Below are 27373 nucleotides of genomic sequence, written 5' to 3'. Positions count from 1 at the left end.
TAAGATATTCTATGCCATGAAGTTCTTCTCCTAAAAGGATAAAAAAGTTATTTCATATTAGTTTTGGTGTACAAGTTCCTTTGTGTGTCATCCAATGGCAATGTCTGTTGCCATTTCAAATGAAGAAATGCAGCTTAATGACTGGCCTTGTGAACATCTCAAAAATTGATAGATCCACCCTCAATCCAAACATCTCTGGGTGGCTCAGTGGGAGGGAACCAATTCCAGGAGGGCACTCCCCAACTTGTTATGCAACTTGATCATCCAGGCATTCAAAACATTTCCCATAGGTGATCTTGATGTTTCCAGCTTGCTCAGGAGACCAACCTTTTCCTCTACTCTGAACTCTGGCTGCCTCATCTACATTTTGGAGAGGTCAAGAGGAGTGCCATCTAAATGATTGTGCAAAGCTATATGGGACACCATGGTGGGTGGCACTGTTGAGATCCCACAAGAAGGGATGCTTGCAGGAAATAGCCATAAGGCAGGGCCGGCAAACAAAATAGCGAGCCAGAGTTGCTGAGAGTCTGCAATGTTTGTAGAGCATCCTGAGCTGTGCTTTCTGTATGCAAGACTGTTGTTTATGCACATATTGGTTTTTAGGATAAATCTTCAAAATGTCACCAGATATTTGATGCCAGCAGCTAGCTCAGAGGTTCTCAGTTTAGTTGGGATGGTATTCGATACTAAAGAAAATCAATACTTGAGGGTATTTAAGTGGAAAACGTGACTGTAGGAAGGTAGCATTTTGTGGTCTGTAAATTCTGCATGTATGTTACTATATATGTGAAGATATGTACTGTAGTTTTATTCTGTAGTAGGTTGTCCCTCCTCTTGAGATGAAGTAGGACTAAAGTGTTTCCTTGAGAGCCTCAGAACAAACCTGGAATTTGATTTCATATATCCGGTCTAATGGGTAATGATTTAATGATGGTGCTACTAATGTGAAGACATCAAAGCTGAAGCATTCTGGGGATTTGTCTATAAAAAAAAATTGTGTATATCGGGTGAGAAAGCTTTTGTCTTGGTTCTAGTAGAGATTCAGGAGTCAAGGAAAAGAAGAAAGAACAACCAGTACTGCTTGTGTCTCTGAGACTCTGGATGAGCAGCAAGGTCAGGTTTCCATTGCTGCTAGGAATCTTTTTAACAGTAAGAGAGAGGATTTGTGAAGAAGGAACATACAAAACTACAAGACAGTGTGCTAGAATCCTTGACAGAGCTAGAAATATGGAGTTGGTCTTTAGCATATCTACTTGCTAATTCCTCTACTGAATTCCTGCTGCTTCTCAAAAAAGCTCTATGAAACTACCTATGTTCAGGAAAGCATTGTGTTTACAGTTCTGCAAAGAATTACCTTGGCTTACCTGCTGACTTGTAAACCAGTCCCTGATTTCCTTTAGTTTTAATGTTAGGCTTGCAAGAAAAAGGCTTGTAACCTTCCCAGTCCTCCAAATCATGGTTGTAGAAGCTGGCTTTGTCTACTACTTGTTCCTGTTGATTTTGCTTTTTATTCTCTAGACAGGATGCTCAGTTTCTGTTACACTGAAGAAGGGAAGGGTCTGGCAAAATCAAGTGAACAATTGTGGTGGTTTAAATACCTGGGTCTAACATCAAACTACTTTTAATCGTGTTCTAAATATTGTCTGTATTTTCTATGTGTCTATTTTCCTATCTATAGGTATGATAAATACTTTTTTTCTTCTGTCTTACATGCAGTTACAAACTCTTTAGGATAGTGATGTTTTGGTTCATAAGGCTAAGAGGGCTCTTGTGACCCTTAAGCACAGTATTAATGTTGTCACCAATTAAATGATCTAAAGATTTTGGCCATTGGCTCAATATTCAAGCTGTGGAGCACAGTCAGATTCAACACTTGCAGGGAGTGTATCCTAATTGAACTGTGTAAAGCAAAGCACTCTTTCTTTTTGTGACATCAGCTAAATGCTATTACATTGGTTTGTTGTTGTGGGGTGTTTTTGTTTTTCTTTTTTTGCAGCCAGACATATTTTGGAGGGTGGGGAAAAGCTTGTTTTCTCTAATGTGTATTTCTTCATTGTGCACTCTGTTGCATTAGCAAGTGAGGGGAAAAAAGTAATCATCCTCTTCTGTCCAGTTTAAGTTTACTGTCCTGGAAGTGCGGTTTCTACTGGCATGGACTGAGAGCTTCCAAAAAAATAACTAAAGATTACATGGAATATACAGTTCTGTTTTGACATTGCGTATATCTAGCACTTATCTAAAAGATATATCTAAAAGATATAATTAAAGCAGTTCAACACCATCCCCAGCTGAAAAAAGTTTTAACAGAATAGCTCTTGACGTTTGGATTTGTCTTTTGGACCAAGTTGTTTTTTAAAGTTGGAGTCTAGTTTGGAGTTTTGGATCCTGTTAGAGTTTAAAACATGATTGAGAAAGCAGTTTGGCTTGTTGGTTCTCAGTGTCTGCTGGTTCAAAATTTATTCATAGGAGTTCTCCAAGAAGCAGTTCAGCATCATATTTGCAAAATAATCAGATATTAATAGAATATAAACAATAAAGCTCTACATTGGAGATTCAGTATTAGACTCTTGTGTGTCTGGGCTTTCTGGCAATTGTTAAACAACTGGCTGGAGAGAAACTGTATGTATGTGTATTTATATAGTTCCCTTTCACCATGATACCTCCTGAAGAGATCTGAATCAGTTCTAATACAATATGAGATCTTTGGTATGAACAGCAGAAGTCACTGCAAAGCTGGTTGGGAGTGCTGACAGGAACTACACAGGCTTGTTCTGCTGAGCATCAAGTTCTTCAGAAAATCAAAGCAATAGCCACCAAGTGAGAAATTACTAAATAAGAATGCTATAGAAGACATGGAAGTACCTGAACTTAGCATCTAGTCCTTCCCTTTATTCTTCATTTAATCTTCCGTCAGGGTGAGCACTAGCAAAATTCAGATAAAGTCATGAGTCCTAAATTTGTTAAAATACTCAAATATTTGATCAGCAAACAGAGGTCATCTGAATAATAGAGAAGGTGGTTTGCGATAGGCATGTGAGAGATATTACTATTTAATAGTATAATGCAGTTTGTGGGCTCTGGGGATTAACATTTTCCTTTTGCAGTGGGGAACATTTTCTGAAGTAGGCAGAAGCCAGTGAATTCCTACTCAAGAACTTTCTGAGTTGACTCCATGCTTAGTAAGGGTTCAGATTTAAAGTATCTAGTTTTAAGTTGCTTTGAGATGCAACTCCTTATTCTTTCTTGAAGAGAATAATCTCATTCTTTAGAGAATTAAACTGATGAGAAAGTAATTCTATTTCTTTTGTCTTTTACATATATATTACTTTGTTAGAGATGGCCTACAAGCAGGAAGAAGATGGTTTACATGTTTTAGTCTTTTAAATCATACGCTCAAGGGAACAGGGAGTGGTGACTTTCAGAAAACAAGGGAAGCTTTGCTGTTGGTAGAAGACAACAGATAAGAGGATTCTCCAGTTAGCTACATTCAGTTTATTTCTGTGTCCTGCTTGTTAGTCCTTGTCAATTTGGTCTTGCACCTATGGGACATGTGAGACTCGGCATGACATAGGTATTGATTCAAATGCATACTTCCTTGCTTTGTATCTTGTATATCTGGTGCCCATTAACTACCATGTAATGTAGGTTATAGCCAATTTGTAAATATATCCTTTCTCTTGATAGCTGGTAAGTAATATTAAATGATGGCAATAATATTCACCTATTTACAAAAAAACTAACTGGCTCCAGAAGTTCCTACCACGTGTAAATGGAGAATCGTTCTGGCTTGGCTGACACAATCCATGCTTGCTGTATAAACTGACAACTACTTAATGTCAGAAGAGTGGTGGGTGTGCTATGTAACCTCAAACAAGTTCTGTGAATTAAATACCAAAGATTTTTCCCAAACAAGCACTTAACAAATCAATAAAAACGAACAAGTTTGAAGTCCCAGGATCACTTCACCATTTACAACAAATATTTCTCAGTAGTGAAGGCAGTGTTGGTGTCACTCTGTCATTCACATTATGCAGGGGGCAGTATAGGAAACCGCCCAGGCTGAATGGAAGTGAAAGATGTGGTTTTGTCACATGGTTCCATCTATGTTGTTTTGCTTTTCTTGTTCAGTAACTGGTTTGTTCTGGTAGCACAGTGGTTTGCAGGGTACAAAACCATAGGTTTCTTGCTGCCTCCTGGAAACCTGATAGCCCATGCTATGAAATTTACACTGTTTGATTTGTTCTTTTCTAGACTGTTAGCTCATTTGCATTCTGCCAGAAGATATAACCCTGCAGGCAGTTGAGAGAATGCTCTGTGAATGTTGTGGTTTGGCTAGTTGTATCAGCTAGTGCTAGTGTTGGCTCTGGCCAAGCTGCTTGACTGGGTTTTCCTGGGACTGCAAAGAAGCCCCGGTGGTGTATTAAAGGCAATTGCTGGGTTGTTTTTTTTTTTTTTTTTTTTAAGCTGTAGGGGGTGGGATCTGTGTCCCCACTATGGAGCTGTAATGTAGCACCATTGCAGAGGATAAGACTTCAACCTCTTCTGGAAGAAGCTGTATGTGTATGTTGGAGAGAGCTTTCTTTATGGAAGTGCTGAGGGTAAAGGCTTTTGCAAGAGACTTCAGGATGCATCACAGCAAACTTAGAGCAGTACCACGTGTAGTGAAGATACTAAGTTGTTGGCAGATGTTTGAACGCCTTCCTGGAGGCTGATCCAGTGTATATGCTGCCTGAAATGAGCTTGTAGCCAGGCTGGCAACAATACATATCTTATCTGCCCTTCTGTAGAAGCAGTGGGAAGGAGGTGGTTATATGTGGGTTAATTGATAGCGGCATGAGTTAAGAGGGATCTTGATTTGCCCAAATTGAGCAAACTTGTCAAAAGACATATTTGAGAAGTAGCCTAAGTTGTATTTTGTTCTTGTTCATTCTTATGATTTTCTTCATTCTTAAGATTCCTCACCAGCGTTATTGCAAGGTGAAAGCTGGAAAGGAATGGGGAAAAAAACACAAAACTGAAGGCTAAGCACTGAATGCTGAATAGCATCACCATGCTGTTATCTATGCTTGCATAACATAATGTGCAGTATGGGGAGCTGCTGTGCTTTGTGCTGCTTTTCAGTGTCATGCTTTACGTAATGTGATACGTAATGCATAATGCACCATTATCCATGTGCTGCAGTTTAAGGAAACTCCCATAGAGTCACAACTGTTCTTATGAGCTAAAAGAATCCTGTTTTTTCTTGTTTTGTTTATTTTTGTTTAATGCTTTCCTGCAAATGTGTTGAATTCTGTTAGAAGAATTTGTACTACTTGTTGGAATTTTTTTGGTCCCTCCTTCCTATTTTCAGAAGGAAAAAGTAGCTGGATCTACCAAGAATGCTTTCTCCAGCTGGTTACCAATATCCAAAACCACCTCCTGTTCCCAGGAATGACACTTGCCAGGTCATCACAGAGCATGAATTCTGACTTTTTGCAAGGGTGAAATTGCTTGGTTCTTCCATAGCAGAGAGATGATTTCTGTTTGTACTGTTACCAGGCTCTCAAATATCTTTTTGCAGGTTTTTTGCCCTAAACTGCCGACTTTTTTTTTTTTTCATTCAAGACTCAAGTGTTTGTAGCTGTATGTAGAAAAGGAAGTGAAAGATGGGATGTAGGGCAATGTCAGCTGAAAATGTTTGTGTTGTATTAAACATCCAAAATCATATGAAGACTAATCTACATAATCTGTCTTTAAAAAGATCAATGCTATTATCTTTCTAAAGCAATTGATCATGTGGTTAAAGCATTGTCTTGCTAAATACACTGGCAACTGCAGAATAATATCACAGTATGAAAGCACAAATTAGTGGTTGGCACAACAAAACTGATTTGCAAATTGCATAGCTCTGCTGAAAAGCTTTATGAAGAATCTTCCCCTCCCCCAAGTTCTGTGGTACTTTTTTTTTCCATCTTGCAGTGTGATTTAAGGTTGTTTTTTTTTTTTTTTTGTATTTAAGGGAGAGATGCCACATGCTAATAATCTGAGGAGGAAAGTGTTGCTTTTGGAAGGCTGTGTAGTTGAAAGTGGAGAGTCACTGAACTAAAAGAGGCACAGCAGACAGTAAAGGAAGAAAATTACTGAACCTTGGATTTATTACTGGAGTTTCCACTCTGTGAAAATAAAGTTGTCTCAGAAACTACTGTTCTGAACAGACTTCATGATGGATCCCTACAGCTTCAAATTGGCTTGTGTGCAAAGCCTTGTATTTTAAATATATATATATATATATAAAATAATCTTATTCATGTGCTAAATGAGTTAGCTGTTCAGTCACTCAAACTTGGGCAGAAAAATACTGAGAAATACAGCTACTGAATACAACCTCTTCTCAGTGGGGATATCAGCCTGAAGAAAAAATAACTGTGGTATTAAAACTAATATATAATACCAACTTAGTGTCATCTTATGTTGTCTGAAGACAACACTTAAAAGCAGTAGAAATTAGGGTGGGGAATAATGAATCACAAATGTCTGAGAATTCTCTGCTGAAATTAAAAGGCCAGAGTAACATGTTTTGTACTTACAACCCAGATAAGGAAACGGCATATCATGTACAAACATCTGAAAAGACTCTTTAATATGTAAACAGCAGGTGGACAATGATTTGTCTTAAATTGCTCTGCTGATACCATGTCCAGGGCAGGGCTTGGTGGAGAAATGGTTTTGCAAGAACTCCTCAGACTGGGCCAGGGTTTCAATGGGGGCCTCTGGGTCCTGGAACCTTTACCTCTTGGGGACTGGCTGATGGTGAGCAGCCTGAGGATGAGCTTAGGCATGAAGTGATAGAACTTGGAACATAGAATCCCTTCCTGAGAGGCTTTGAGAACAGTCAGAATTCATAGAAGTTTTGCAGTGATGAATGTACTGACTGTTTACTGACTCAAATAGCTTCTGAATGATAGAGCCTCTCTGACAACATCTGACTACGAGCTCAAATTATATTTCACTTTGCAAGCTTTAAATACTTGGAAGTGTCTTCATCATCCCTGCTCTTCCAGCATCTAGTGCTAAACTCTGAGACTGAAGGGACTTAGAGTGTTTTCCTCAGTCAGAAACATCCTTGTGTGTCAGATAAGGGCTCTCTATCTTCACTTAAGTTTTCTTCAAAGGATTACTGAAATGGTAGGCAAGTTTTAATTATGCTACAACTAGTGATTTTTGGAAAGATGTAAAGTTCCCATTTTAGGACTGCTAAATATTTTTTGTTTGTTTTTCCAGTTTTAACTTCATTTTTTAATTTAAGCAGCCTTATAAAATTGATTGCATTTGGAATACAACTGCCAAGTTTTAATAGTTTAAAATAATTCATAATTTGAAGCCAGTAAAACTCTTGAAAACAGCCATCATTCCTTAAGGGGAGTGTGCTTGCTGTAAAATATCCCTTTTAAAAGAGGATTGCTAACTTTTTTTTTTTTTTAACTGTGAAGAAATAATTCTGATTTAGAAGAGGTGCTGGTGACCAGTGCTGCCCTCTACGGAGCCAGGTTTTGGGAGCACTGTGAACATTTTCCTCTACACCAGAGCTCCAGCAGCTGGAAAGTGAAGATACTTCATTCCTCTGCGTGCCAGTTTGAGAAGATATGAGTAGGAAGAGTAATAACAGAAGGGACTCTGTAGCCACTGAATAGCGCAACTACTAACCTCCTTTACTTTTTTTAAATTGAATTTTAATGCCCCACTAATTTTTTTTTAAATATTTGGCTTTAGATCTTTATAATTAAAAGAAGCAGCATGTGGAAAGGTAAAAGCCATGTAATCCCTGCAACCCATGTGAAAGGTACTTATATCCTCCAATGGAGAAACAACTGCACGTAAACTGATAGCGTATTAGGTTTGCCAAATGTGATCTTCAGCATGAATTGGAATAGAACTCACATGGGTTAGCAATCCTGTTGCCATAGAAACTTATTCTGAATTTAGATCTGAAACCAACAAAACACAGCCCATGATGTCTTGTTAGCCCTAAGCCTTCATATGTGTATGGTAGCTGTTTGTAATAAATTTGTGATGTGAGTTTTCTTTGATTATCTAACTTCCATTTCCATTGGAAATGTTATTTATGGTTAATTCTGCCAGTGTTCAAGCTGCTCAGGGTTCCTCTGTTCTACAGGCCTGATATTGCAGGTATGATGTAGAGAACAACAGACTGCCATTATGAAGTTAGCATTTTCATCCAAATGGCCTTGGCAGTCACAAGCCAGCTTCAAGAATGCACATATACCTAGTTATACATGTATTATTTACTCTTTAAAAGCTACGTATAACTGAATTTACCAGCTCTGCAACTTAGCAGAGTGACCTTCTGTGCAGTGGAAAAATAGCTGATTCAGTGGTGGACGCCAACATGTGGACCTCTCATTTTGAGGACTGCTTTTATATCTTGGTGTCTTATTGCTGTTATCTCTATGTTTGTTTGGCTCTGTGTGCATAAATCCCATATCTGCAGCTTTCTAGAGAGATAGCTGTTATAGTATGCAGAGAGATGTGTTGTTGAAGCATACTTATACCTGCCAGCTGGGTCCTGGCTAGGGGAGTGGAAGTTTGCTCTGCTACTGCTCTGTGGGGTGCTCTCTGTGGCTGGGTCTATTGTCAGAGCTGTTAATCCAATAAGTCTTGTACTAATGCAGCTTGACATTAAGATCTTTTTGAACTGCTGGGTTGTAAAACTAAAATCAAGTGACATTCTGCAAGAGAGACTGTCAAATCCTTGTTCAACTGGAAGAGGGATGTAAGACAGGAGTCTTGATTCAGACCATAAATGGACTTGCAAGTCAAGGAATAGTCTTAGCTGTAAGGATGCTTTATTCAAAGTTTGTTCAAAGTTGCTATTTTAAGTGTTTTCCTGGAGAAATCGAAGACACGGCCTGAAAAGAGACAGCAAAATCCTTAAATGGTGACTAATCTAGATAACATTTAACCCCCCCTATTAGATTAAGAGAAAAGCCTACATTTCTGACCTATTGGCTTGTTTAGACTTAAAGTCCTTGAGTATGTGGATATTTGGATGAGGCATCCTTGGATTAACAAAGTCCCTGTGTAGCAACAGTTAACTGAATCCCTTTTTAAGCTTTAGTCTGATGTCTAACAAACATCCCTGCGTGCTGAGCACTTTGTGCTTGACCAAAATGTAATGCGGTTTTGAACTCGTTACTGTTGTTCAGTGCTGAAGCATGTTTGAAACTGTACTGTCTCCTGTACTGTTTCTACAGTCAAACTGAGCTTGAATCCTCAGTTTTCAGCATTTTATGTCTTGTAAGATCTAGCCCCTTGCTGCTATTTTCAACCTGTTCTTTTTCTAGGAGTGCTGTTTAGATTTTAACTCTTTATAAGGCCTCCATGATGTGTCTTTTGACTTTTTTTTTTTTTACCAGTTACAGGAAACTAAGACTGGAGTATTATAACACCATAACTGGTTCATGTGCTCCTGGGTTGTGTGCCAAAACAAAGAAGAGACTGTGGGCAGGGGGGGAGTAGGAATAGCTGGAGTGAAAAAGGTCATGTTCTCAGTTAAGTGGCCACAACTTGGCATAGCTTTGGAAACTGCATCTGTTTATGCTAGTGAAATATTTGGCATGAAGTCATTGCCAGTTCTCGTTGATCTAGAATTTTGTTTTGTAGCCCTTCAGGTTATCATGTGGGACTCCCTGTCTTGACTCTGTGAGTTGTATTTCCTTTGTTTCTCTAAGGCTGGTGGATTAAAAGAGTTGGCAGGCTAGGTCAGAAGATTTGAAAAATAGCTTGCGTGAGGGGGTCAAATGCTAAGGACTCTCATTCAGGAAGTGAAACTTTAATATGTGGTACCTTAGCTAGGGTTGTGGATGTGTTTGTGGCTCAGATTAGTTCAGAAATCTCAGCTGAAGATTATGTCCTCTTTTAGGCACTTCCTGAACAGACATCTGTGAGTTTAGGATTGTTTTTTATGGTAAATGCAAAATACTACATTATAAAGAGTCACCTGTCTGGGAGCTGTGCAAGCAGACTGAATAAAGCTATAGCAACAGCCTTTAATAACCTTGTTTTTTTTTTTTGTTTTTTTTTTTTTAAGTAATAACAAATCATTAAAACTGTAATTAATGGATATGGTAAGAGTAGTGGTATTTTATGAGGCCATTGCTCCACCTTGAACATGGACTCAAGAAAATAGTAGATTCTACTATAGAAACAATTGATGCAATTGAGTCTTTGATTCTTCATGGTGGCCTGCAGACAACCTGCAGTTTGCAGGATAGGAATGTTGACTTTTTATTGTATTAAATGATTGTGACAAATACAGATATTCATTCAGTATATTGCATCCTACTGTTTTCATGAAACTGATAATCACAGCAGTTAGAGTGGGTATTATGCATCCAGTGCTATTGGATCCAGCAAGCCTTCTGTTGAGACAGCTATGTGTTAACAGGAGGCAAAGATTTGGAGCCTTTTATTTGTCTGAGTTGGTTTTCTCTTGTTTATTTTTTTCCCCTGATCTGTTCAGATGACAACCTCATCAGTTACTATGCCACAGAAGGTGGTATGATTCTGTGGAGTCTAGTAGGCAGAGTACTGTTTCTAAACTTGAATCTAAAGAAATTTGGGGGGAGGTGTTGGGGACTTGCATAACAGTAGAAACAAATGTAAAATGTCACTCCAATTACTAAATTATGAAGTAGACCAATAGAAAAATGTGGACAAAGAATAGAAAGAAAAGTACACAACCTGGTAACGTGGGAATCACTTTTCACAATCTTCCCCTTTTGACAGAGTGTAAAGGGTTGGATCCCTGGTTGGTGTTAGTCATCCCAGTACCTGGGTCAAAAGAGCTGCCACGGTTTCAGGCCATAAGCTGGTAACAGCTCAGCTGTATTGGATTTGTGCATGGTAGAAATAAGAACGTGCCCCAGTTTCTTTTCTGCAAGAATAAAAGATGGCACAAAAAACCCAAACCAACCTGCAAAGCAAACAATCCTTGAATCTTACTTGCCATTTATTAGTATTTAACCATGCAGCTTTCTTCTTACAGGAATATTTCTGGGAAGAGAAGACTGAAATCTCTGTAAATTGTTTGCATGAGTACTTGCACATTATTTTGTGTACTCATGTGTGATTCAAACCGTGCAGTGAGCCACAGGTGGATACTGTATAGGTTGGGAGGATGGACATGAAGTGGTTGATGACTGAATTGGCTGCCTTAAAATTGTCAATTAACTCACGCTTCCAGAAGTTCAAATAGTGGAAAAGCTCACTTCTAAATTCAAAGTCTAGTATATCTTTTAAGCAGAAATTCTAGGAAAAAAAAGATCACTGAGGAATTCTGTTGTCACAAGCAATTTTTAGTGTGAGATTTCAAGCATATTTTGCGAAATTAATTAGAACCATGACTTTGAGCACACTCAAATCTGAACCACAACAACTTTTGTGAATCCATTTATATTCTATATACTTCCCAATGCAGTTGACAACTTTTCAGGAATAGTTCCATTGAATTAAACAGAATCAAATACAGAGTAAGTACAGTGTCATGTAGAGACTTTAGTAAGGTAGTTGTAGATGTGTCAATCAGTTGTGTTTTGCAAAATAAAGGGATATGGGTTTGCTAATTGGATCCTCCTACACCTATTTGCTATAAAATATTTTTGTGCTGTTCATACTCCTTCCATAGAGCACTTGTAACAGTAACATGACAAACCTGCTGGTACTCTGTCATCTTCCACTGCTTCCTGACTTTAAGAACTGAGCTTACATTTTTTCCAAAGCTAAATCTGAAGGAAGATGGACCTCTTACTTTACCTGGTCATAAAATGTCTGCGCCCAAGAATGATGCAAAAGCTCTAGGAAAAAATCGTTACTGATTCATTGAGATTACCAGAGTCTGACTAGCTCACATCTTTTTGCAGATCTGGAGAGGAAACCTAAATAGATAGCTATATTGTCCTCAGTTGGAGACATGAAAATGATTTCATGAGAGATAACCAATGAGAAATCAGTCACTTTCTTGTACAAGTAGGACAAAACTTTGTGAGATGAAAAGCATATTGGAGACTTAAAAGACCATAGGCTTCCTATAGTACCACCTAATCTGCACAAAGTGGGAGTTATGCAACACTCCTACAGTTATGTTGCTGCCTTCTCTGTTGTCTGCACTGTGGGGGTCCAGCTTTGCCCATAGCTGTGTGCTGTTGTCCTTTGCTTGATCCTGTGGAAGTGTGGGCAGCTGCTTAAGATGATCCAAATGTTGCCTAGTAACACTGCACAAAATAACTATTTGAATTTTCTCTATAGGGATTGCTTCCTTAAGGCTTGCTAGACTCAGGGAACACTTAAAATGTATGTTTTAAAAATGACTACATCAATATGCTTATCAACTCCTCACTTCTGATGTGAGGAAACAGTGAGGTTGGCCTTGTTATCTACAATATGCTGCTTAAATGGGCTCAGCAGTGACATTCACTGCATCACTATCTGTGTAAAGTAAAATATTGGTCATTTCATGTTACCCTCCTTGCAAAAGGTGTTTGATCACTGCCTTTGATGTGAATATTCAATTATGCCGCGTAATGGCTGAATTTTTTTTCTCTTCTGAAATCCTTCATGTAGCAATTCCTTTGCCCACTAACTTGAAACATTGAACAAATGACTCAAAATCTGAGGAAGCACCTGAGATCATCAGGTTGCTTTATGCTGGCAAGCTGTGATAACTGTCACATAGTATAGAGCTGTGTCGCAGGAACAAAATTGTATTAAATGTTTTGCCCTCTTTGTGTTAGTAAGACCTGGCAGCTGATGTGAAATTGTGTTAAAGTACACTTAAGATAAAGCTTCTAAGCTGGCTGTAGTGACAAACTGAATTTAAAAAAAAGAGAATACAATGCAAGCTAATGGAAAAACCTCCTCCTGGTGTGATGAAGAAGCAGTTGAGACTGAAAAGCTTAAGGAGAAAGTTTGAAAGGTGGGTGATAACTAGACAAGGTTGCTGTACTTAAACAAAAAAAGGCCTTACAACTGCAATACTGCTTTATGCATGTGGATACACAGTCAGTGTTTTCTAATCCAGTGCTGTTATCAGACACAGACTCAATCCTGTCAGCAGCCAGGCCTCATCCTGCAGGGGAGTTCTTGAGGTGGAGCCTCTGAAATAGGCCAGAACCTGCCTTCTGTCTGGTTCATGCAGCCAGATTTCCTTCTTGATGAGAGGAGGGGGGAAAAAAAAAACAAGTTGCTCTTCAGCTATCTGTTGAGGATCCTAGTAACTGCTGTTCAAAAACGGCAGTGGCAAGCAGAAGTCAGCACATTTAAACTGGAAATGATGTATGAACTATAAATACTGTGGTTAAATGAACAACTGCAAGAAGTGAACGAAGTGAGCTTTATCTCATGCTTTTATATCAAAACAAACTCTCCCTCTGAAGTCCTCAGCTGTCAGGGTTGGTGTCTTCCTCCTCCTGAACTGAAGGTGTGTGGCTTTCTTGAGTTGCAGTTGCAGAGCATGACCCCTGGCAGGTGCTGTTGTTAGCAGGGTTAAGAGGAAGGTGGCTCTGGAGAGCTGAGTGATGCATCAGGGTTGGCTCAAGGCAGCAGTGGCATAGCTCATTGCTGAACTTGATGCAAGCCATGGGAAACTGCATATTAGTGTTATTCTGCTTTGTGCTTTGTCCTTTGCCATCTAGCCTGCCGCCTATAGAAACAAATGCTCTGCAGTTGGAAGAGTAGAAACTCAATACAGCTTTTTGACTGCCTAGTGCTTTGGTATGATTTATTTGCATGCTAGAAGTCTTGGCTTCCAGTTACCAATAATGATTTGCTTCCAAAATGCAGAGTAGGGTGTTCAGCATCATGAAGCAAGGAATGCTGTTGTCTGCTGGGGAAGCTGGCTAGGCAAAGCAGCTCAGCTTGTGTGTGTTCTGGATAGAAAGCAGTTTGTTACAGATAGGTTTCCTCTTCCTGGCTCTGATGGGATCTGGTTGGATTCTGATAAGGATGCCAAAGCTGACTTTTAGCCCTTTCGGACTGTGGGTTCTGGCTCTGACCCCTCCCTCAGGCCCTTTAGACAAGTTCAGCCTATTAGTGCAGATTATGTTTAAGCTGCCAGGCTTTGCCTGCTGTCACTATTTTCTGTGCCACAAAGAGCAGTCCTACACTGCAGTCAGCACAAATCTCTTCTCATCATGCTTTCTTTGAAATAAGATTACCTTTGTTTCACTCCAGGGTGAAGAACCTGACCCTTTTGAATACCTGATGGTAACACTGACTTTCCCTTATCAGTTCTTTCAGCATCTTCAGCACTGTGTGACATTTCCCAAATGCTGTGCACATGGATTTACTAATATACCAAAGATGATACATTTCCTTGAGGAACTATTTTCAGCCCAGATCACAGTGCTGTTTTCATTTGCTAATGGGTCTCTTTATTTCTTTGCCAAAATTCCTGCATGTTTTGGTTCTTATTTATTTTTCTAACGCTGGTTTCCTTTCATTAATCATTCTAAACCTATACAAAAGTGATTTTTCCTTATTAGAAGAAATGTCTTACAGGGCATGGATGTTGCTTCCTAAATACATTATAATCTCTTAATTAGGTTATATATTAAACAGCAAAATACTTGCTTAGATCACTTACTATTTCTGTCTATGGCAAACTAGTATCTTCAAGCTTAACCCTAGAGACTGATTCTGACTGATCATACAGCGCATAAATCACAAGAAGCCTCAACATAAGCTGCTTTGTAATACCTCAGTATCTCAGCCCTGAAGGATCCTTCCCTAGAGGACAACTCAGCACCTGGCTATGAATTATGAAAGGCAGAAGGATACCAGATAGATTAATCTATCCCCTTCTTACCAAGCATAAAATGAGCTGATGAGTCCTGATTTATTTCTTTTTTTTTTCCCAGAACCTGGTCTGGGACCAATGATTAGGATCTCTTCTGTTTCTGAAGACTTACGGAGTTCAAGAAACAACTGAAAGCCCAACAGGAGGGGCTATGGGGCTGTGGGGCAAGTCTCAGGCCTTCTTATTGCACCCTGTAAGTCTGTGTCAATCTGTGAGTTTGGGGGCAATGGTGCCTTAGCAGGGTAGTCCCTGAAATGTCAGGAACCAGCAAAGGTCAGAGAGGCCACGCTGCATTTTCTGGTTATTGCTCAGTTATCTGAGGTTTATGCACAGAATTTTGTAATGTAAAACTATGTTGCTTTTAAAATGCATCTCTTTACCCTGGAAGAGCAGGTAACTGGGGAGGGGAAGGAGAACTGCAGGGGAAGGATCACACTCTTCCTGCATAGAGCTCCAGCGCTTCTTTGGGTTGTGCCTGCTGAGCACTGCACACGGCAATCAAGCATTCTCACTCTGGCTTTCAGGAGCAGAGAATACATGCTCCCAGCCAATTTAACTAGGAGGAACCTGTCTGCCAAGAGGAGTCACCTCCCTCCTTGGTAGTGTTCATGAAAATGCTGTTTAAATGGGGAAAAAACAAGGGAAGAGCAAACATTCCTCAACCCACCCAGTGCTTCTCTGCAGCACAGCCGCTCCTGCTGCGTGGGCTCCCTCACGTGACAAGGTGGTGCTTCTGGGAGATGTTATTTTAAAATATTGGCAGCACATCCTTGGGTGGGACCGCTCCATCTCATATCTTCTTACATTCTCCTCTACGATCTACTTTCCCTATTTTATACCTCTACTTATTCTGGCCACATGACCTACAGCAACATAATTCCTTCTTGTCCTCTGGGTGACTTTTCTGCAGGCTCTTGCATGGCTCTTGGTGTGCCGAAGGCCATCACCAAATCTGATATCTTTTTATCTTATTCTGATGAAACACTTAGTCATCTTCCATTGGCATAGGTGACTTTCCACACTACAGAAACCCACCTGTGTGGGCCACAGCTTGTCAGGGTGTGTATGGAAACAGTGTTACTCCAAATGTGGATTGTCTGTGTGAGGCATGATACCTGTCCCCATGTACCCTTGTTCACCAGATCTTGCTGTGTCTAGCACCTCAGTCTGATGCAGGCTCCTGCTGTGCATTTTGCATCAGTTTGCAGTGCACTGGACAGCAGCTTCCTTCCCTCTTATTGTTTGGGACAGTGCTTGCCTGTAGGGAGGAGCAGTGGCAGAGCTGTGATAAAGCATACGTATGCTTTCACATTGTTTTTTCACTGTCTTGCTGATTTCAATAGTAGTTAATGATATTTGCAAAGCTTCTTGCTGTTACATGGGGTCGTTCTGTTCCAGTGAGGGACACCCTCTGGTTCTCACTGGGTGTTCAGAAACAATGGATCAGACACAAAAGTGTTTTGTGTTAGCAGCTGTTTCTGTTGGCTGACCTGCTCCTGATAACATCTCCTCCTGCTGTGTATAAAGAGTGCTCAAGCTAAGAGCTCTGGTATCTTGCATGGTCAAGGTTTTGCTTTAGGGGTGTAGTGGTTTATTTTTGTAAGGAGCTTGAGGAGTGGTTACATAGCATTGAACTCTCCTATCCTGTTTATCACTTTCTAAGCCCAATTCTTCACCCAAAATGTGTTTTCAAGGTGTAGCATTGTGCTTAACTAACTACTAAGATAAGATTTGGCGATTGGCTTTCTGCCTCTGGAAAAGAATTAGCTAGCATAGGAGTTTGAAAATGGAAATGACTTGGGGATAAACTACTTAGGCTAATTCACACCTCAAATACCATGGGCTAGTGGAGTTCCCTTACAAGTGGATTTGTCCTCTCTTTTTTCCCCATTGCATTCCCTTATATTTGCTGGTACGTGACTACTGTAGCCAGGGAAGAAGGGATTGATGCTGTAGCTGAAAGCACTTTCTCAAAAGAAAATAAAGTGCTTGAATTTTCTTGTTCTTATGTCTCTTGCCCCATGTTTTGTTTGTGCTCTTGTCAGAATCCTGCGCTTGCCCTTTTCTTTCTTTTTTTGCAGTGCTGGCAATGACCAAGAGGAAGGTAGAGAGAAAATTACTACTAAGGAGACCTATCTAAGCTAGATTGGGTACCAGCAACCCTAATTTGCAGTCATGTAGTTCAGAATAATCTAATTTAGCTGTCTGAGATCTATTATTTTGCTTGAATCCCAGTTGTTTGCTTCAGGAGCTCAGCTCTAGGCTGGACCAGAAACTCTGCTATACCTAATGCCTTGCTCCTATAGTTCCTTGAATGAATGCTGGTGAGGAAGGCTGCAACAGCCCAGATGCCTACTTCTACAGACTTTCAACAGGGTTTGAGTGCCTTTTTCCTAAGACTTTCCCAAAAATTGGATCCAAGCTAAGAGAGATAAGTAAACTCAAGTTGAGCAAAGCCTCACAGCATGCCCTGGCTAAGGGAGAGTGTTGAATACTTAGAATGGAGTGATGGGCAGAAGATAAGGAGGACGCAGTGCAGAGTCTAAAATAGACTCTCTAGACTATCTAGTAATAGGCTTTCCTATTACTAGAAAAGCATCTCTGAAAATATTACCAAAATTCCCAATTAATCACTTTGAGCAATCAATAAAAATAGGGCAGCCCTTTTTATTTGGAGTGATTGTCATCCAGTGTAAACTAAGAGGGCTTCTCTTTGTATAGGTATATCTACAAATGTTTGGCTACAGTGTTCAAAATAGATCTTTAAATTATGGGGAAGAACTTCATAAGTTTTAACAAAGTTCTGCTTTCCATCTGCAGGAGGTCTTGGCATGTGTGTATGAAATGATAGTCGAGCCTCGTGCTCTGTACCAGCCACTGTGTGTCTGTGAGCAGATGTTATCTAGTGGGATTCTGAATTAATTGGAAACACCAGCACCCTTAAAGACCCGTATCCCGTGAGACTGTTCTCAAATGTAATTAAATGCTGAATGCAGATGGGACTAGGGCTGAGAAGAAAGATGGGATTGCAGGGAACACAGTGGTTCCCAGCTTTGTGGCAAACTGTGCTGAAGTTGTCCCGGAAAAAAATGTATTGGAGCACCTTTCTCAGAGAATTCTATAGAGTGTTGCTGACCCATTATTTCCAAAGCTGGGAACAGAGGAGCTGTTATGTCTTTGCTAGCTTTCCCAGCTGTGCTTCCTGCTGGAAGAGCTGGAGAAGAAAGAAGGATTCAGGAGGATTCCCTTTCAGGGGAGAACTCCCAGGCTGAGTGGACTTTTAAATCTGCTGAGAACTGAGCATCAGATGTCAAGCAGACCTAATAGCTTCAGAATTGGATCTTCCAAAGAAGGTATAAAACAGCTGTTTTCTGAGAAGTGGTGTTAGAATACCTTTATGGATATTCCTCTTCTGTAGATTTCAGCATATAGTCCCTGTGCATCCCATTGGGACTTAAGTATGTGGCTTGCAATTGACTATAATTAGCACAGTTAATCTATAAAGGTTTCAGGGCCTTATGATCAGTACTATCTCTTCACAGTAATGCTCTGCTGTCCTCAAAAAAAAAAAAAAAAAAAAAGGATTTGTCTTTCTGATTGGGAGTATGATATGAAACTGTATCCTTTTTTATCCTTTTTCAAGCTTCTTATCTAACTAAACAGTCCCTTTTCATAACTTATGTACTGTCTTTGCCTCCTCACATCTTCTATGGCCATCTTATTCCTAGCAGTGTCATTGGTAGCTAACCAAATGTATCACTTGAGAATTTCACCTTAGATTCTTCTTCCATCAGTCCCAGTGATCTCTTCTTTAGTAAAAATGAACAACATTGACTGAGTTGTTTTCACAAAGAATTGGAGAGATTACTGGCAGAAACAGTTACTGTTTGTTCAAGTGGTCCTTCTGGCTTCTGGGACATGAGGAGCCCCCAGCAGTGCCTCTACATTCTTGCTCCTTGGATATGAATCTTTGGGATCAGAAAAGCTTAGCGATGGCTTGATAGTATGATGAGTAAACTACAGTGATGGGAGGGTTTGTCTGTATTGCAAAATGTTTGAACATCTGCAGATTCCAGAAGAGTGGTGAGAACAATGGAAATGGCATGACTAAGTATTGTAATTTTGTCATGTTTTGAACAGTGAGTCTTTTACGGAGTCCTTGAATGCAGATCATGTGGATTAGAATTTTTATCAACCCGTTTCTGTTCCTCTTTAAAAAAAAAAAAAAATACTGTGGCATTTATTCCAGCTAGAACCGCAGTAGTTCCCACTACTGCTAGAGGTGATCTTGTTCCATGAACAGTATTTAAGCGTAGAAAATTCCTTCATGTTTCCTGATTGTTTGTTTGGAAGGCAGCTGTAAAACCACAGTGCAAGCCACGTAATTACTGTGGTAGCAAACAGCAGTATGATGCCCACATTTTCTAGGATTTAATTCCTGTAGACTTCTGATATTAAATGCTTTATAATGTAAATCAACACATGCCAGATCAGAGGTTTCCAAACAGGCTTAATGCTGTGACAATATGTGTGGTTATGTAAAGCCCACAGTGCATGGAGCTGACAGCTGCACCGGGCATTAGTGGGAACTGTGGTGGGCAGTATTTCTAGTGACTTCATTGGAGAGATGGTGTGCCATGTCTGGTCCAACTCCAGGATCTTCAGGCCAGTAAGTGTCATCCCACCTTTTGTTCTGTGAACTGCAAGAGAAATGGGCATGGGTCAAAGGGACTTGCCCTGAGCTGAACTGCCAGTGTGTAACTTACAGGGAGCTATAATACATGGTGGTGGGAGGATTGCAGTGTATCACATCTCCTCCTACCTTATCTCTGAGACCCTTCATTACTGGAAGGGGGAAGGGAGCAGGAGGGATTGCTTCAAAACAATTCCTGCCCCGTTGCCCAAACCAGAGAGCGACAGGCACAGAATGAGGTAACATTTGGCTTATAGAGCTGCAGAGGTGCATAGGAACAAGCTGCCAGCACAAACCATTTGAAAGAAGGCAGGTTGTTGTTGAAGAATTTTTTGGGGCTGTATCAGTGCTAATGAAACAAAGGCATGTTCCTCTTTTAAAACAGCCTATCTAGGATTCCAGGTGTTCTTATGGTATCAAGCCTGATTTTGATATCAGCGTTGCTTAGGACAACAAGGGAAAGGCTGTCCCTGAGTGAACTCTTATCACTGTTGAGCAGATCCAGGGTCATCTCTTCTGGGGAAAGCCATTCACTGAGGCCTCTTGGGATGTGCTGCAGGAGGAAGAGATTTGATCTCTGGAACTCCCATAGAAGAAACTAGGCTGATGCCTCTTTGTCAGAGCTAGCGGTCTCATGCTGCAGTGATTTACTGCATTGAAAACCTCCAATGAATTTAAACTGAGATTGGATATGCTCATTGGCAAAGTTATAGAAGATATAGCAGTATGTAGCAGCAAAGTTCATGCCATCTATGCAACTTCAGCTGAAATGACAGTCATAGCTCATGCGGGGACAGATTCTCAGAGGGGTTGATAAATAGCACAGCTGTCAATTGGCTAGAGCTGGCTTACAGTCCCTGAGGCTTTGGTATCTTTTGTCTGGAAGACTGTGGGCTGTGAAGCTTCTGTCAAAAAAAAAAAAAAAAAGTCTCTGTGGCAGCTGCATTGGCTGGAGTCAGTGAAAGTCCTAGAAAGTCCCTTGCATAGCTGTAAGAAGCTCTTGCTGAGGAGAAGCCCTGTATTTGCCAGACCAGTACTGACCACTATGACCTTCACACCCCCCTCAAAAGCTGAGGCTGGAGCACCACTTCAGTGATGAAGTTCCTTTCTTGTGCCAGTGCACATTCAAATACTGTTGCACTCATTCAGTTTGTGAAACTTGCAGAAAGTGGTAACAAATGCAAATTTGCAATGTGCAACCAGCGGCTGGAGAACAAGGTTTCTGTACTAGGTACTGTACTAAGTATGGATTAGCAGGGAGCAAACAGATTGATACTTGATCTGCTCTTTATTGCTGTTGCTTTAAAAGGCTTGTGCTTATTTTGAAAAGCCATGTTTGAGATATGACAGAGCATAAACTTTAATCTGTATGGTCCAATCTTTAGGTGGAATATAAAAGCATGTACTTAACAACCCTCTTCCTCTGAAACAAGACTATATTTACCCTTCCTATTCCCATTATATTTGAAAGACTTGCAGTCTTTATGTAGGAATTAAATTATCTTAAAGAAAACAGGGTGTGCATGTGGGAGGTGGGGTGCGTGGTGATAGGTTGCTGGGGGACTTTGATATTTAACTTAAGTTTAATTTAGAACACAAAGTGGAAACAAGTTTGTACTGGAGCTCTATAGCTCTTCCTCAGTTCTGGCCATAAATTGAGATATGGCATTGAGAGGCATACACTCTGCTTTCCCATCAGATAATGTCCCTGGGGAAGCTTCAGTGTTCTCCTTGTGCTCCAGCTTTGTGTGATGTGACCTGAAAGCTGTGGTAAGGAGACCCTGCTCCCTGGAACCACCAGCCTGGGCTCTTGGTGCTGCCTTCAGCAGAAGTGCTAAGAAACAAATTATTTTCTGAAGCGCTTTCTAGCAGCAATTTTAAAAAGAAGAATCTGTATGAGATCTGCTTCTATCTGTGGAGAAGTGAGGGGAAGGAAGAAAAAGCATCGCCCCCAATATTACAGTGGAGGGGTAAATCTTTCCAGCATTATGCAAAGGGGGAAGTAGAGTCAGAGAAGGCCCTTTTCCTTTGTCATCAAAAAGGCAGTGGTAGATTGACTTCATTTTCCCATTCCATGGTACCTACACAGGGCCCATCCTTGGCTTGTTTTAAATCTCTCTTGTTACACAACCAGGGAGGCCAAAATGTTAAGATACAGGAAAGTCATTCCTTTTCGTTGGGGAAACTAAGCAAAAAAGAGAAATTGCTGATGCCACTGATGCTAGAGTTGAATGGGATGGGGGGAAGCAACTTTTGGACAAATTGTCACCCCTGATGTATTGAAATTGATATCCATGTACATTTAAGAGCCATTTTCAAAAATTCTATATATTGTGGGCACTCAGTACTTGTGAGAAAAGTCACGTAGGCTCAAGAATATTCACGTTAGGCATCTGCAATCGCAAACACTCAGTTTTTATTCTTTGCAGTTGCTGTTGTTCTTTTATTTCTTCTCCTTCCCCAGTGCGGCTGTGTTCTTAGCTCTGTGCTACTGCATTCCTAATGCCATGCAAATAAAATAAAATAATAATAATTAAAAAAAAACATTTTTCTCTCTCACCACACTTAATTTATTTGATTATATCGCTGAGATATGTGATTTGTGCATTTGGAGTGTCAGTTTTAAATAAACATTTCTGATTTTGGTACTTTGTAGAAGGCTGTGAGTGTTACAACTTGCACCAGCACTGTTTTTGGGAACTGTGACCATTGAATTATCCTGATACCCAGCAGTAGAAAAAGAGCCCACTAAGTGCAATGCTTTTTGCAAAATAAAACTAATTATGTTTGGTTATAGTTTGCCCTCTGCCTGCATATGCTGAGCTTTTGTTCAGGCTCACAAATGCCTGCATGGTTTGAGACTCCTGATGAGGTGAAAAAAAATAATGGTTGTAGCTCTGCTGTGTGCTAGCTGGCCTTGGGCAGGTTTCGCCTGTCTCTTCAAGGGCTTCCTCATTTGTCAACAGGAATAATTAATAGATTCTTAGGTTACCTGGGACTAGATGAAGTCATTTGGAAATTGGAATATTGTAGGAACTTTGAGTCTTGAGGTTCAGAACGAAGTGCTTCTGTGTTTATATTTGAATAATAGGGATCTACACAGACATCTTCTGAAAGAGGTACATCTGATAACAGAGCATAAAAAGAAGCCTATGTGTGATAGATCACTCACACCTCATGTGTTTGACCCTGCACTGTGTGAAACCTATTACCTGCTGCTTCTAAAGCGGAAAGGCTGTTTGTTGCTGTAGAAAAGGCAAAACCACCCCTCTGTGCTGAGTGCTTTGCAGGTGTCTGGATAAAATAGGAAGAGTATGTACAAAATATTACTCATTTTTATGGGAATGATAATCACATAGGGCAAAGAGCAAGGCTGTTTCATTTAGGAGAGTTTGCAGGTGGATAGAAAATACTTTCTGTCAGAATAAAGGGAGTTTGGTTGTGTAGAGAAGCTATGTGAAAAAGAAATTTAAGGAAGTCAAACAGTGAAGGAGAGCAAACATACCTTGTAGTACAGAAAGAAACTAGGAAAAAAAAAAGAAAGGGGAAAGAAAACAGGCAGAATATGGCATTTATATAAAAGCAATTAAGACCCTATCAGTTACTTGACAATTCTACATCCATTTCTCCTGTAAGGAGGTAAGCACTTGCTGCTGCTGCTAGAACTTTTCTCTTGGGATTTGTGAGGTTGTATTACATAGGTTCACGAATATCATGAGTGCTGACAAACAGGGCAGGGAAAATAAAGAAACTTGTACTTTTAGGCACCAAGATCTTCTCTCTGTGGAACAGGAAGGGAAAATATAATGTATGCACATCATGTGTGCTCCAACAACTTGCACTTGTGGCTCCAAAGAGACATTGGTTGTTCTGATTACTAGATGGGGTCCCAAAAGAATCTCAGTATTCCCTTAGATCACCTTTTCACAGGTTGACCGGACTGACTGGCTTACTAAGACTTAATGTTGCTTTGGGTGCCTTTGGTTTCCTCTCTTCTCTCAGATGTAGAGCAAGAAAGCAGCACTTGGATGTTGGATTTGGATTGGGATTTTGTAGGCCCTGTGACTTGCAACTGTAGTTGCTTTTTGACACCGGAGAAATTTGTCCTCAAATGATTCCTGGATTTTGCAGCACTTTGTAGTCTACAACTGGAAAAAGTATGAGCCATGTACGAACTCCCCTGTGACACAAACTCAAAATAGCTGAGGGAGGGAAAATAGCAGCTAGCATTTAGATTTATTCATGTGTGCGTAGATTGCATTACCAGTTCTGGCCTTGTTCCAGCTTGTTTGCACACAAAAACTTTTGGTTTGGGAAAGCCTCCTGCTGCCTCCCACTTACCTCCTCATTACAAGTGCTAAAGTCAGAGTTGGTCATTAAGTAACAATAGCAGATACCTGCTGCTGGAAGAGACTGTCCCACCACGTCAGTAACAACGAGGTGCTCCTTCTCTCCTTTCTTTTTTATTTTTCAAGGTAACGGTGTGCAGTGTCTGTATTTCAAGTACAGTAAGCTCGTTTGAAGTTTCTCTTTGAACAGCAGCACTCCACTTGGGCTGTCACTTTCTGGTACATGCCCAGAAGCAGAATTTTGGTCTTGGAAAAACAGAGCAGGTGCTGTAGGTGAGCGTAATGCAGAGGTGAGCCAGTGTGTGCCTCCTAAAGCCATAGCATCTTATGCTTTAATGCTTATCCTCAGTACCTGGTAGTAAGAAAGGTGTGAAATTACTCTCCATCTTCCTAGAAATGCAAGGTAATCAGCAAACAGGATTTTGCCACTTCTTTGTTTGTGGATGCAGAGAAAAGCTAGGTAACAGTTTGCTAGCTCTTCAGTGATAGTTGAATGGGGCTCCCTTCTCTTGATCACTCCCAGAGGCAACTGAAATGTCTCTGGCAGGCCTTGAGTGTGCTGGGGCTCGGGCTTGGAGATTCACCCAAGAACAGTGCTTATTGGAAACATCAGATATTGGCTTCTTAGATGGTAGGTCCTTTGGAACAAACTTCTTCAAAGAACATCTTTGTTATAGAGGTAAGCAGTCACATAAGCAGACAACATAGCCTAAGAAGTCTGTACATGCCTGTGTCTCATCCAGGATGTCATTATTCTCTGTAGTTGTATTACCAGCAAGCTGAATGGCATAGTCACAGGTTTGTGTCAAAGGGTCAGAGAGAGTAAATGCACTGGGAATGATGGAGTGTTTCTTTCAAAGACTTAGGAAGCAGACATCACCAGAAATGTGTCTGTTTTTTGTCAATTGTATTACTTGATTTAGGAAGAGATGCTATCTTTGTCTACAAAGCTTGCTCCAAAGTATTTTGCTAGTAGCACAACTGTCAGCTGGGATTCAGTAAGAACTACCAAAACCAAAACATGGTAATAGTGAAAGATGCTATGTTTAAGTAAGGATACCAATTATTAAATCATATTGAACCAGATTAATTTCTTGTGTACCTTGTTTCTTAATATACTAATATACTCAGCTCTCTGCTGTCCTGGTGAAAGTTATGGTTTTCAGAATGTGGATGTTCATTTCTCTATGAAAGAAAAGAAAAATTTTGTTGACATTAGTTAAGCTAGATATCCAAAACCAAGCCAAAAATCTTATTTCACTAGAAGAATATCAGCTTTGGTGCATAAGCAAAGCTATAGAAGCAGTTTCTTTTTCAATAGCTAAGGCCTCACCCTTATTTTATTTTTATTTCTTTAAGCAATTGCCCCCAATTTTCCATGCCTCTGCTTTGTACCATCAATAAGTATCTCCTTGTTTGATTGCTTTTTTCCACTCAGGCACCTTCTATTGTAATGCTGCTGCACTTCAGCCACCCCCAGCTGTCCTTCAAGCCTCCCCAAGGCTCTTCTCTGCTGCACTGCCCACAAATCACTGTCACCTGATAGTCTTGAAGCTGGAGGCCATCTGTGACCATAGTGACTACTGATTTATGGAAGCACACCCATCTTTGTTGTTATTCATGCCACCTTTTTCACGCATTTTTCCCTTACTCCCTGAATGTCTTGTCTTGGGAACACGGAGTGCAAGGACAATGGGGTGGGAACTGCCTAAAGCAATGAATATGAGGTGCAAAATAGATGAAGTAGGGCTTTGTGAAAAATATATTGAGAAATAATAGTATGTTTGGAGTAGATACTTGTCAAAACAAGATTGTATCAAATATAATTATAGAGGAGAACAAATCTACCAAGCTATGTAGGCCAGAATCGCTGATCATGCTAAAGACTGGAAGGATCATGGAGGCCTCTTGTACCATCAAAGCTTGACAAACCTCCACCTGACTGAGGGTAGCCTTGTGGCTTTGATGTATTTTCTTGCTTTTCATTGCTCTCAGGGTGCAGTTGGCTCCCAGGGCTGAGCAGAGCTTTTTGGGACGTGTGGCTCAACCCCCAGCACAGTGGCAGAAAACGGGGCTTGGGTAACAGATGTTTCTGGTAGACCTGTCCTGTGCCTCGTCTGACTTGGAGAATTCTCATGAAACTAGTTGGAAAACCTTTATGGCTACCATGTGTCTCTGTAAAGAGGCCAAGCATTCACCCTTTTATAAGCTATATAAAGGCAAGCTAGGAATGCATGTGGTAGTTCAAACATTTTTGAAAAACATGCTATATTCAACAGGCACCCATTGCTGAAGCAATAGTAGTGGGGTGACATAGTCAGGACAGAATTGCCAAGCTGTTAAGCAAGGATTATTTATTTTTCATAGCCATATATGACACGTTGCCTCTGTCCTTCCTTTCTACATTTTTACATGCCATAGCAGCAATCTGAAATGACTTTGGAGGAAACTGGTTTATATAACCACTGATCTGCATTGCAGAATCAACCTAGTCTTTTTGATTTATTTCCCAAAGCTCTCCTGCATGGTTTCTGTCTTGATTTTCTTGTCAACGTGATTTAGTGCATGATTTAGTCTCTGGGGATGCCTTGTGCATTATGTGAAACTGGTGTTACTGTTGTCCTAGCAGACTCAAGCAAAGGGCTGCTTTTTTGTGAAACTGTTTTATGTTACATATGCTAATGATGTCAAACTTCTGAAGGAAAGTCTCCTGAAGCAAACCAAAGCTGTCTTTGCAAAGCAATCTTTCTACTCTTCCCTGTTGTCTTAATGTTTCTCTGTTCATTGCTTTCCCTGATGAACTGTTTTTGGTTTGAGGCTCTGCTGATTAATAGTTTCATCTCACTGCTCTAATTTGAGCCTGCTTTTCTAGCAAGGTGCTGAGCACATGCTATGAGTCAGTGGGAGTGGCTGGTATTCAGCACTTCAGCAAACCAGGATGCTTACCTCAGTGCCTCAGTATGGGTCTAGGAGCCTGGTTGAGGCTCCTATTTTTATAAACCAGTGTCATGACATCCAAATATATTAACTGGTGCATTCTTTAAATAATTACAGCTAGTATTTTTAAAAAAGATGAAGTCACTTGGACAATTTTAATGAGACTTAGGAGGTCAGCTCCTGAGTTTCTCTGAAAACCCTGTCCTGTCTGTTTTGTTCCTAAGCACTACTTAGGGATGAGAGGAATTTGTTTCTTCTGTATCTGCTGATTATGTGCCTGCTTGCTTAAAACCACCATGCCAGGGTAACCGGGACGTGGGGAAGGCCTTAAAATGTAGGAATGGTCAACACAAATAGGTTGCCTAACTCTGATTTCAGTATGTGAGTGTGCTGATCATGCTTGGGAATGTAAAGGAAGAACAAGGAGGCAGCAGCAAGAGTGTGTTAAGCATTTCTCCAAAATGTCCTGCGAATCCTTGGTACCACAGGCTCTCTCTAGTTGCATAACATGACCCACTGAGCATGTCAGAACCTGCAGGCTTC

At 40.4% G+C, this 27373-nt stretch overlaps 1 long non-coding RNA gene across 1 annotated transcript in view; it reads left to right on the top strand.

Annotated features, from left to right (window-relative positions):
* LOC128077906 (uncharacterized) overlaps positions 1-26650 on the top strand; it is a 38655-nt gene extending 12005 nt beyond the window's left edge. Inside the window, exons 2-3 of the long non-coding RNA XR_008205212.1 lie at positions 14913-15044; positions 25332-26650. This is a non-coding gene — a long non-coding RNA (uncharacterized LOC128077906). The remainder of the gene's footprint in view (positions 1-14912; positions 15045-25331) is intronic.
* The last annotated feature ends 723 nt before the right edge of the window (positions 26651-27373 follow it).

This window comes from Tympanuchus pallidicinctus, unplaced genomic scaffold, assembly GCF_026119805.1.
Source record: "Tympanuchus pallidicinctus isolate F22 unplaced genomic scaffold, pur_lepc_1.0 scaffold16, whole genome shotgun sequence".
Taxonomy (NCBI): domain Eukaryota; kingdom Metazoa; phylum Chordata; class Aves; order Galliformes; family Phasianidae; genus Tympanuchus; species Tympanuchus pallidicinctus.
Note: the sequence above shows the minus strand (reverse complement) of the source record. Positions and strands in the feature narration are given on the sequence as shown.